This window comes from Python bivittatus, unplaced genomic scaffold (genome assembly GCF_059951505.1).
Source record: "Python bivittatus isolate LINGU-HERP-01145 unplaced genomic scaffold, Pbiv_v1 ctg000080_np1212, whole genome shotgun sequence".
Lineage (NCBI taxonomy): Eukaryota > Metazoa > Chordata > Lepidosauria > Squamata > Pythonidae > Python > Python bivittatus.
In genome coordinates, this window is record NW_028277035.1 from 80,975,639 (window position 1) to 80,988,084 (window position 12,446).

At 39.7% G+C, this 12,446-nt stretch overlaps 1 protein-coding gene across 6 annotated transcripts in view; it reads right to left on the reverse strand.

Annotated features, from left to right (window-relative positions):
- ATXN7 (ataxin 7) overlaps positions 1–12,446 on the reverse strand; it is a 129,156-nt gene that overhangs the window by 104,334 nt on the left and 12,376 nt on the right. The gene's annotated exons all lie outside the window — the stretch shown is intronic.

A 12,446-nucleotide genomic window follows, 5' to 3' on the forward strand; every position in this document is an offset into this window, starting at 1 on the left:
TACATAATTGTCAGTCACAAATTCACCTAAGCCAGGCTCCACTAACAACCTGGCCCTAAAGCCTATGAAAAAAAAACATTTTCTTACTGACAAGTTATTGTCAGTAGCAGATTCATCTCCATCTACAGTAATTATCTTTTAACTTCCAGTTAATATTAAAACATAGAGAGAAATGTTAATGTTATCATCCAAATCCCCACATAGGAATTCTTCAACTACCTGAATATAAATATCCAAACTGCAAAAAATGTACAGTGTAAATATTATGCAGTTACCTCATTAGAAATTTTCCTTAATTTACTAAATTTCCAAAAATTGAATGCTTTTATAATTTAATATTCAGTGATATTACTTGTATTTTAATAAATCTGTTTAAGTTCCATAACAAATTGTGTACACAGAAATTGAAGTTATAATTTGGATTTATTAACTAAATTTAGTTTAATTAGATAAAGTGTCAAGCTCATTTTTTTCAGTTCAGCAATTATTAGAGCTAATAGTGTGAAAAGGTTTAATAAAAGACATGAGAAAACCAGCTATTAAAAATAAAGGTGTACACTATTATAGGTTACTATTACACATCTCAAGAAAAGAGTGTAAAAAGCATAAGTTGAATAAAATGTAAAACACATCTGCACACAACCAACAGGAGGAGCTAATGTTTACAAAGCACATGGATTTGCAAATCTGCAAAGTCTATTGTTAAAACAAAACACAGAAGATGGGATTTTTCATTTATCTATAAACAGAATATTTCATAACAGTTCTCTAATACTTCACTACTATAAAGCACTGTATATTTATCTGTGCAATTTTAATTTACTAACCCCCCCCCCGCAAAAAAACAAAAGGAAAATATAATTTCAGCGTTAATAATTTAGGTGCCACAGCACTAACCTTAAAAAAAAGAGACTCATTCATTTACAGGTACAGTGTCACATCGCTCTTCTCAATGTAAACAAAAGACGGTGGCATGCACCCCAAGCTAAGGATGTCAGCATTTTTCAAACACCTTTCTGGCTGTTGCATTTTATAATGATGCAATTTGACCTACATTTCCAGTGGCCAAAGAGAGAGGGAGATATAGAAAAGGAGATAGAAAAGGCGGTAGTGGTGGCAGGAAGGTGAGTGTGAGAGAGACACGCACACACAGAGAGAGCGACAGACAGACAAGATGGGGGGGGGGGTGAGACTGAGATTATTTATCCACCAATCCACTAACTGGGGTTTTAATTGATGCTACAAAGAGTACAGAGTGGGAGCAGAATTTTTCTAAAAAAAGTTTCAATGATAAAAATATTCTATTTAGAAAACACCACAAATATAAAACTACAGATAATAGAAGACACAAAATAAGGCCAGGATTTTTTATTTGGTGACAAAAGTTAATGCCATCACTAAACAAAGTAGACGAATCCTAGAATAAATGTTGAAATGTAGGATTCTTATTAACTTTTCACATATATTATCATTAATACAGTGCATAAATTGTAAACCTTATTTACTGGAAATTTTTGCTTGCATAGAAACATGCATACATATCTATACGCCATACCCTTTATAGTGACTTTTCTCACAGTACCTTCCTGAAGGAAGCACTGTGGTAAATTGAGACCAAAAATATCGTAGCTCAAGAGAGCTATTGGTTTCTTTGCAGGACAATTACCAGTCTTCGTGGAAAAGGACTGTATCGTATAGGATCTCAGCCTATTGGCTATGGGATATGATCAGGCAAACCCTATAAGTAAGCAAAGGATAATGGAAACAGAGCAAGAGACAGATGTGAGCAGTGCTCCTAACTTCTTCAGTTCAGAAAGACTTTGGTATATATTCTCCTCCCTTCCCTATCTGCAACAATTGGAAATCCCAAGCTTGTACTTTGGCTCAATGCCATGTCCTCCCCTTTGCTAGATATAGATATAAGAAACCCCCCTTAGCAGAGAGACAGTGCCCATGTGCCACCAGGCAGGCTGAAACTATAACACGTCTTCCTCTACTGCCCATTTTACAGAGATGCTCATAATGATCACGTTACTCCATTCCTGCATGAGTATCCTGGCCGCGCAAGCCATTTCTACACTTCTTGGCTACTTTCAGTTGAGAACCCTACTATTAAGTACAGTACTGCAAAATTCTGTGCAGCAGCATATAGAACACAGTGGACTCTGATAGACTCTATGTGTGGCTCAGGTAGACCACTATTTATATCCACATAGCCCATAGTTAATTCTGTGCCAACTTCAGGATGTTGATAGAGTCCTAGGCTTCACTGCCCTACGTATTTATTCAGGTCTGGAATGGCATTATATATACACGTATGCATGTATGACCATCCTGGTGTTAGACAGGTGTGTCTGTGCCCAGGCTCATAAACATTTTAAGCAGTATAATCTGAAACAGATGTTTTTGGCCCCCAAACCTTTTAGCTCTAAATTTTAACCTCTAAATGTTAATCTCTATTTTCTAATCAGATAGCTCTTAGTGTTTATTACTTATCCCTCTAGATTTAGAATTAATTTCAGCCATTTTATGGCTCAGGATTTTATGTGTTGTTTTTAGCAGTTTTGTACTTTTCTGTTCAGTGTAGTTTTACATTGTTCATTTGTAGTGCTCATGTTTCTAGTAAACTCTGTACTGGTCTCCCCTTACTGCAGTTTTGGTGTAGTCTTATTTTTGTATGTACAGTATACTGGTCTTAGACCGCAACAATAAAAGATATAAGATATATTGTAACTCTTTTTATGTAGTGTGAGAATCATATATATAATTCCATACTCAGAATTTTAACACAAGTAAAAGAAAAAACATTGTCACATACTGAACTATTAACTTCTTATAACATTTGATACATAAACCATCTATCCTATAATAGCCAAGAAATAATTGTATTTGCTAAGATGGAATTCCTTGTACGCAAAGGAATTGTACTTTCACAGAAGATGCAGATTACAAAATTACTTCAACAGAGGGTGAAACACCATATGTATAAAGGGATTTATAGAACAATTTTAGGCATGAATATATGCCTTCCCAAAATATATGCTTTCCCAAAAAGAATATTTAAGTAGTATTACAAGTCTTGAAGCGATTTACAATTGTTAAAACTTTTAAAAATCACAAATTAAATCAAAACAAAATAATATGACACAATTTAAAAAGTGAAAGAAAAAAAGGAAAACAAAACATACACTATAACCATTTAGGGAAGATCTGGGTGAAGATTTAGATCTTTAGCAGGCATGTAAAATGTGTGAATGTAGGCACTTCATGAATTTCAGGTGAGCATTCCACTGTGAATGTGCCACCAACAAGAAGGCCCTCCTATAAGTAAGCATAAGAATCTGTGGTTTCTTGAACATGTCAGAGAATCTCTCCAGATATTAACCCAGATTCTAATGACAAAAATGATCTGTTAGATATCCTGGCCTTGTGTTTCTTAGAGCTTTATGTCAAGAACAAAACCTTGAACTTGGCTCAGTAGCTAGTCGGAAGTTAGTGCAGCTACTCCAGCCACAGTGTAACAAATGCATGGGCTGGTGCTCCATTCAACAACTTAGTTACTTATTTTGAAGTTCTCTGCATTATTCTCCCAGCCTCCTTTCCAGCTTTAGACTACCTTCTATTGCCTACTGATTATGCTCAGAGCAGCCAATCTCTCAGGGTTTTTTTGTTTTTTGTACCAAGTTGTTGGTACTCATATATGACTTCACTATTAGAAGAAATTATTACAATTAGAATGTACTTCTAGATTCCTTCTCCTGTTTGATCAGTAATACTGAAATTCTCACATCTGTTGAAGCCAGAGTTGGCTCTCAGCCTATCCTGTGTAATATGGAATCTATCCCCCTGGTAACATCTACCACAACCATCTATGTAAATAGATAAGATGCCATTGAGTCAATTGTGACTCCTGGTGACTACATGCACACAACCATATAGTTTTCTTGGCAGACCTTCAGAAGTGGTTTGCTACTGTGTTCCTCTGGGATGTTTATTAACTTTCTAGTCTAGCCTACACCCCAAGGACTTCCTGATATTTTCCTACCCAAAACTAATCAAGCCTGACTCTGCTTAGCTACCAAGTCTAGGCAATGCCTGCTTTACATCTTATTAAAAATTAATTTAATTTAATTTATTCAATTTATATGGCTGCCCACTTGTCATGGCAAGTAACTCTGGGCAGCTAACATCAAAATACATAAAGATAAACAAAGGCCATTATGGCACTGGGAAAACTAATGGCTCACACAACATCCTGGCCCAGAACCAGAGGGAAGAACTAAGTTTTCAAAGCCTTTCTAAAGGGCATCGGGGTCACAACCATCTAAATGTTGAGAGGGGTGATGCTGTTCCACAGGGCACAGCAATACAGAAGGCACACTTCCTGGGTCTCATAAGTCAGAAAGAGTCTGGCAGCACTTTTTGAGATTAAGAATTTTACTTAAGGCATAAGCTTTCATGAGCTGCAGCTTACTTTGTCAGATGCATGGAGTGGCTAGACTGATGTGGAATTTAGATACATTGTGATGAAGGGGAAGGGGAGGGAAAGACAGAGTAGTTATGCAGACAAGGTTCCTTAGGAGGCAGATTACAAACACCTATCAATTAATAAGTAATTAGCATTGTGCTTGTTAAATCTTTCTTAGATAGTCTGAAACCTCGTGATGTAAGCTCAGCTTCTCCAGATCAATTGTGCTTGTAAAGTTTTTGTTCCAAAATCAGTACTTTTGAGATTTGTGATGGGCTGTCCTGGGAGGGTAAAATGCCCTAGTAATACTTTGTTCTGAGTCCTAATCTCAAATTTGTGTCATTGGGGTAAACTGTGGGGTTCCTGTGTACCATGGTCTTTATCTATTGTGTAGTTTTACAATAACATCAAGGAAGTGGACTTGTTCTACAGTTATGTCCAGGCTTAGGTTGTTGGTGTGACAGAAGTTTATTGGTTGTTCGTTCATCTGTCCATCCATCCATCCATCCATCTGTCCATCCATCCATCCATCCATCCATCCATCCATCCATCCATCCATCCATCCATCCATCAAATTTGTATCCCACCACAGTTACAATACCCCCCATGGCTCAAAAAGAAAATAAAATTAAATATAAAAAACACAAAAATAGGACAAATAAAGCTCAAACACATTCCTGGCATCAGGCCCCAAAAGCCCTCTGGAAAAGCTCTGTCTTCAGCTTTTTTCCAGAAAGTGGACAACGTTGGGTGAATCTCCAATGAGAGTTATTCCTGAGGGCCACCCCCATCACTGAAAAACAATGCTTCTGGGAAATGGGGGACAACCAGCTGCTTCTCATGGCATGATCAGTCAGGCCAATTCAAGTGGGGAGATACAGTCCTGCAGGTAACCAGATGCCAAGCCATAAATGACTTTATAGGTTAAAAGCAAATTTAAATTGCACCTAGAAGCTAATAGGAAACTAATGCAGGGCCTGCAGAACAGGTGCACTATGTGTCCACATATGTGTTCACATCTGTGGGTATCTGGGCCACTGCATTTTGCACCAACTGAAGCTTCTGAGTGGTCTTTAAAGGCAACCCTATGCAGAGTGTATTGCAGTAATCTAATTGGGTGGGTGGGAGATGAAAGTGTTAAGCCATGGTAGCCATATCCTCTCATCCCAAACAAGGCCACAACTGGCTCACCAGCTGGAGCTGGGCAAAGGCTCTCCTGGTCACAGCCTCCACCTGCTGATCCAGAAAGAACTGTGAGTCTAGAAGAACTCCCAAGTTGTGGACCTGCTCTTTCAGGGGCAGTGCAACTCCATCCAGAGACAAAATAGGGGGCACAGAGGAGTACTGGTGTCTAAACAGTAGCTCTGTCTTGTAAGGCTTAAACTTGTTTTCTTCCATCCATACCCACACAGCTCCAGACACCAGGGCAGGCCTTTCAACAGCATCTCCGGCCTGGCCTGGGATCATGATATACAACTGGATATCACTGGTATATTGACGAAACTGGATTCCAAATACTAGATGATCTTCCCAGTGACTTCATACAGATATTCAAACAGAACCAACCCCTTTGGCACCCAACAAGGAAATATGGTGCCAATCTCCCCAACTACCACCTACTGGAACTGACAGGACCACTGCAAAACCACAGGACCACTGCAAAACAGAACTCTAATCACCAATCCCTGCAGCTGGTCTAGAAGAATATCATGGTCAATATCATCAAAGGCCACTGAAAGGTCCAAATGAAACAGGACAGGTACATTACCCCCATCAGGTCCTGACACAGACCATCAACCAGAGTGACCAATGCCATCTCTGTTCCATGTCTAGGCCTGAACCCTGACTGATATGGGTCCAAAGAATCTGCTTCTTCAGGGGTGCTCTATAGTTGATCCCAAACCACTGCCTTAACAACCTTTGCCACAAAAGGAAAGTTGGAGACCACGTAGTAGATATCTAATGCCTCCTGATCCAGAGAAAACCTCTTAAGAAGGAGATGAACCAATGCATCCTCAAAGGCTGCCAGCATTGATCTTTCCTGCAGAGGTATTCACAATCTCCTGGATCTAGGGAACTATCCCCACTAGCTGCTCAAAAAGGGGCAAAGCTCCAGCCTGCAGGTGGTTAAGGACATCCTAGAAAATATTCTATGCACTTCCTTGGGGGTAACAGGCTTAGGTTATTGAGATCTTGATGGTATTTGATGATTCCATCAAAGAACTGGATTCTTTTCTGTGGATCCAGAAAATGTAATCTATTATTCTTTAGTAATGGAGGGGCCACAAAAGATAAGGGTTAAGAAAGCATTGTTCTAAGTCAGCCATGAAAATGTTAGAATAGTGTAGAGCTATGTGCATACCCAGAACTGTGCCATTAATTTGCAGAGGTATGCTGTTGCCAAAGGTAAAGTAGTTATGAGTGAATATAGTGTCACAAAGTCTGGTGGCAAGGTGTACTGTGACAATTTTACTGAAAGCTTGAAATCCATGTTAGTGTACGGGGGGATGTTGGTGTAGAGTGCCTCAACATCCATGGTAGCTAAAATGGTGTTGTCAGGGAGGTTACTAATGGATTTCAACTTTCTTAGGAAGCTTGTGGTGTCTCTTATATGACTAGGAATGCTGGTGGCATAAGGTCTGAAGTACAGTGCCCATGAAACCTGATATTCCAGCTGTGATAGTTCCAACATTTGAAACAATAAGATGACCCAGACTGCCTGGTTTGTGTATTTTAGAAGAAGGTAAAAGATGCCTGATTGGGTTCCTGGACTGTTGCCATGTAGATACAGTCTAGGAAATTAGCTCATTAGATTGCATAGTTCTTTCTGATATGTTTCCTTGGGATCTGAGGATAGAAGTTGGGGGAATATAGTGCCAGAGAGCTGCTTTTTGGCTCCCTTGACATCTTGGCCTACATTTGTTGTGCACTGCCCCAGGATGTGTTGGGTTGATAATGGCTTCACATTTGGACATTTGTTCTTGTCTTGAAAGTATTCCTTGAATCACAACTGGCGAAAAAATGTTTCAGCGTCCCCATAGACTTGCATGTTCTGTGTGGGTCTGATGGGGCAAAAGGATAAGCTTCATGAAAAAACCAACTGCTTGGCTGAGTGTGTAACTAGATAGGTGGGGGGGGGGGGTATGTGAAGCCTTCCCACTGTGGTAACTGGATGCTTGTAAGAGCTTGGATAATTTGCTTTTTCTTCAAGGAGGAGTGCACTATGGACTAGCTGTGGCTTCCAAGGAGTCTTCCAGGGCAGAACCATGTAGAGCAAATTGCAGTAATCCAGACAAGACGTGACTAAGCCATGAGTGACCAGGAGCACTGCCTCCAAATCTAAAAACAGCTGGAATTGTCATACACGATGGATCTCTGCAAAGGTTCACCTAGCTACAGGCTGGTACCTGCTCCTTGAGCAGGAGTCAAGAGTCTAGGAGAACTCCCAAAATTGCACATTAGTTCTGTCTGGTGAAATGAGACCCTATCCAGGCCTAGAGATGTAAGGCCTCTGGAACTTTCTGGCTCCAGAATCCAGGGCCATTTGGTCTTGCTGAGTTTGTATCTCCCCATCCTACAGCCTCAAGACACCAAGACTGAACTTTGATGGTATCACTTGGACAGCCTAGGATTAAGATGCATAGCTTGGTCAACATAGCATAGATCAACATACTGACAATACCTAACCCTATGTCACTGGATAACCTCACCCAGCAGCTTCATGTAGATATTAAAAAGAAGATGGGGAGAGCATTAAACCCTGAGGTGCTCCACAAAATAAGAGTCTAGGGTTAGATCTCTCCCCACCCCACCCAACTTCCAACTCCAACTAAAATCAGAAAGGAAGGAAGGGAGAGAGAACTACCACAATAATATGCATCTCACTCTCAGTTCCATAAGTCAATTCAGAAAGATAACGTATCTATGGCACTGAAAGCCACTGAGAGATCAAGACAGGCCAGAATCGATGCTCTACCTGCATCCTGGTCCTGCCGTAAGTCATCCACAAGCATGATCAGTACCATTTCAGTAGGATATCCAGGCCTGAAACCAATAGAAAAGAGTCCAGAAAAATGTTCTAACTGGAGGCTCAGAGCAGCTCATAACTTTTGTTTCTATTCATCTTACTTACAGTTGTCTGTTGAAACACATACCATATTCTTGAAAAAGACTGAGTCAAAATAAGAGTTGAGTAGCTCTATCTTTTCTTGTTAGCATCTTGCCATCTTCATTAAACAGCTAGTATGCTGATTGTTTTTTCTTCCTCTTATTTTGAATATACTTGAAGACTTTTCATCAAGCTCAGCTCATTTTGAGCTTTAGCTTTCCCAACATCATCTCTATAGTTCTAGGCTACCTGCATCTAAATTTCCTTGGCTTTTTTCCCATCTTCTGTACATTATTTTTTCTTTTCTTATCTTCATTAAGCTTTCATGCAGCCACACATTAACTTCTTTTGCTGTCCTCCATTTTTTTTCTTCTTGGAATTACTTACAATTATATTTTTAATATCTCAGCTTTTAGAAATTCCCATTTTGAGCTTGTTTTCCCATTAGCTTCTCCTGACATGCACTCCTACCACTGCTTTTTTATTAAAATATTTTTTTTGAAATCCAAACTATGTCTACAAATACATTTAGCTTTAGTTCCCCTTTAACTGACACTTTCCTCAAAAATTTGATTACTTCCAGTTCTTGATTCTTTCCTATTTTTTAGTATCAGCTCAAAGATAGCTGATCCTCGTGTACCTTCTTCCATTCTCCAAAGGGGAAAGTTGTTATCAAGAGTTTGATTTTTGAATTACTTTCTCCATCTTAAATGGTAAACAACAACCCTGTTGTGTCTATTGTACTTTTTTTTTTTTAATCTTAATCCGGCTGTGAAATTTTGCCCAAGAATAAAAATATTTACTTCAGTGCTTCAAACTAGAAAATAAAAAGCACTTCAGAGCAAACACTGACACTAATGTAGAGCATATCTGTAACTCCTTATAGTAGCTGGGCCTTTTCCTGCGATCATGCAGCTGCCTTCCATAGCCGCTGTACAATCTTGGGAAAAACAAGTTTAGTTTACGGAGTTGCAGATGGATGTTTGAATCTTATCCCATGGGTTCTGAAGCAACTTTCTGCCTTCAGATCCAAAGTGCTGCACTACCCTATTCACTTGCTGAACTGGTTTCATAGTACTGGCCATCCCAGTTTGGAATGACTTCACTACTCCCTAAACATTCTTGTTCCAAATCAAGAACAGAATATATTTGTTCTGTTGTAGCTTAGCAGTTACATATTACAGAAAGTTTCAATTAAATATAAATTCCAATATGTTAGGCATTGGCTGCAAATAATTTCTTATTATCATACAATATTACTAGAGCTCAGTGTTAAATGTAAGGTACTAATTAATCAACTATACCACAAATTTATTCTCAGTTACCTTGTTATCCACTTCCTTTCCAAACTGTATCAGTTAAACTAGGAAAGGAATGTATTTACGATAGCAAGAGATTCAGACTTAATTCAAACATCTTCCCTAATATTTCTAGTAACTTTTTATGACCCAAGTTATGAAAATATTTTTAAAAAGAACTATTTCAAATTAGGGAGCATATGTATACTAGCTTGTTCCTTAATGGACAAGTATAGTCTAATTCTTTCTCTACACTGCATCAAAGAATGTTTCTTCAGTTTCCCAAATAAAAATCGGAATTTTGACTGTAAATTCCATATTAAAGAGTTAGACAATAAATTAAATATGGGCAGAGATACAGAATATGACTGATTATGGATTAAGTACAAAAACAACTCTGCCTAATTATTCTCTTTTTGTTTATTAACTGTCCTTAACTACCCCTTTGTACTTTCAATAGAAGCATGTAATTTTTTTTATTTTTATATAACATGCTATTCCATCTATCACAGTGATTTTCATTTACATCAGGATTTAGTTCCATGGACTGAAATCTTCCAAAACATAGAAAGTGAAAGATTCCACATTTTCAAGAAGTTGCTTGATCTCATGAGCACATGAATTATTTATGAATCCATTCTTCTTCAAATGGTGATTTTGACAATTTTTCTTTTTTAGAGAACTCTTGCAGGGAGAGATCAAGAGACAGATGGACAATTATCATCAGTACTTTAAAAATAACTTTTATAATCATAATTTAAAAATAACATTTAATCTTGACAGTAAATAAAATTGGCATGAACACAAACACTATTTTCAAAGTACTAATTTAAACAGAAAAATATCATAGAATTAAAAATGGTTTTGTAAGTATTCATTGTAAAAACTGCAAATTTCTAGATGAATTTCTAGGTGCTAGCTAAAACAAACTGTACATATAATTCAGTATATAGTTTATAATTTTATAGTTGTTAACTAAACATAACCTTAAGTTAATTCGGTATGATATTAAATGGGGCATTTGACTAAAAAGACACGTACAGGACTGCACTGTTAGTGCATCTGAAAATACATCATGTTCCTGGGACAATCTTATTTGTTTGTTTGTTTGTTTGTTTATTAAATTTCTCCCCCACCCATCTCCCCCCAATGGGGGACTCTGGGAGGTTCACACAAACCATTAAACCCATAAATACATGTAAATACATAAAACATAAAAATTTAAAAAACATTACTAAGAAAGAAGAAGAGAGTCCAAGAAGATGAAGGATCTGGGGCTGAAGACAGCAGGCCTCTATGGGGCTAGCCATCACCACGCTTGAAGCATTCCCTCCCCACCCCAGGCCAAGTGGCAGAACAGGTCTTCAAAGCCCTACGGAAGGCCAGGAATGAGGGGGCCAATCTCACCTCCAGGTGCAGAATATTCCAGAGAGTGGGGACTACCACAGAGAAGGCCTGCCTTCTGGACCCCGCTAATGGAAGTTCTTTTATTGCAGGGGTCTGAAGAATGCCCTCTCTGTGTGATTGAGTGGGACGGGTTGAAGTCATGGGGAAGAGGCGGTCCCTTAGGTAACCTGGTCCCATGCCATGTAGGGCTTTAAAGGTGATAACCAACACCTTGAATTGGACCCAGTAGACTGGTACCCAATGCAGCTTGCAGAGCAACGGCGTTACATGGGCCCTACTTGGGGCTCCAAAAATATCCCGCGCAGCTGCATTCTGGACCAGTTGTAGCTTCCGGATACTCTTCAAGGGTAGCCCCATGTAGAGCTCATTGCAGTGGTCTATCTGGGAGATAACAAGGGCATGAGTGACTGTGAAGGGCATCCCGATCCAGGAAGGGGCGTAACTGATGCACAACCTGAAGTTGTGCAAAGGCCCTCCTTGCCGTGGCTGCCACCTGCTCTTCAAGCAGGAGCCATGAGTTTAGGAGGACCCCCAGATTATACACTGGGTCGTGTCTGGGGCAGTGCTACTCCATCCAGCACCAAAGATGACAAAGTCCCAGATACCGAGGAGCTATTAACCCACAGCCACTCCATCTTACCAGGGTTCAGCTGAAGCCTGTTGTCCCCCATCCAGACCCTTACAGCCTCCAGGCACCGCAAAAGGGCAGTCACGGCATCACTTATCTCACTAGGGATGGAGATGTATAATTGCGTATCATCAGCATACTGATGATACCTCATCCCATGATGGTGGATGATCTCACCGAGCAGTTTCATGTAGATGTTGAAAAGGAGTGGAGAGAGAACTGAACCCTGCGGCACCCCACAAAGGAGGGGCCAAGGATGGGACCTCTCGCTCCGTATCACCACCGATTGGGATCAGCCCTGAAGAAAGGAGATGAGCCAGCACGTGCCGCCCACCCCCAATCCTCTGAGTGGTCCGAAAGGGATACCATGGTCGACGGTATCGAAAGCTGCTGAGAGATCAAGGAGAGCAAGGATGGTCGCACTTCCACCATCTCGCTCCCATCAGAGATCATCCATAAGCACAACCAATGCCATTTCTGTTCCATAACCGGGCCTGAAACCTGACTGGAAGGGATCCAGATAATCCGTTTCCTCCA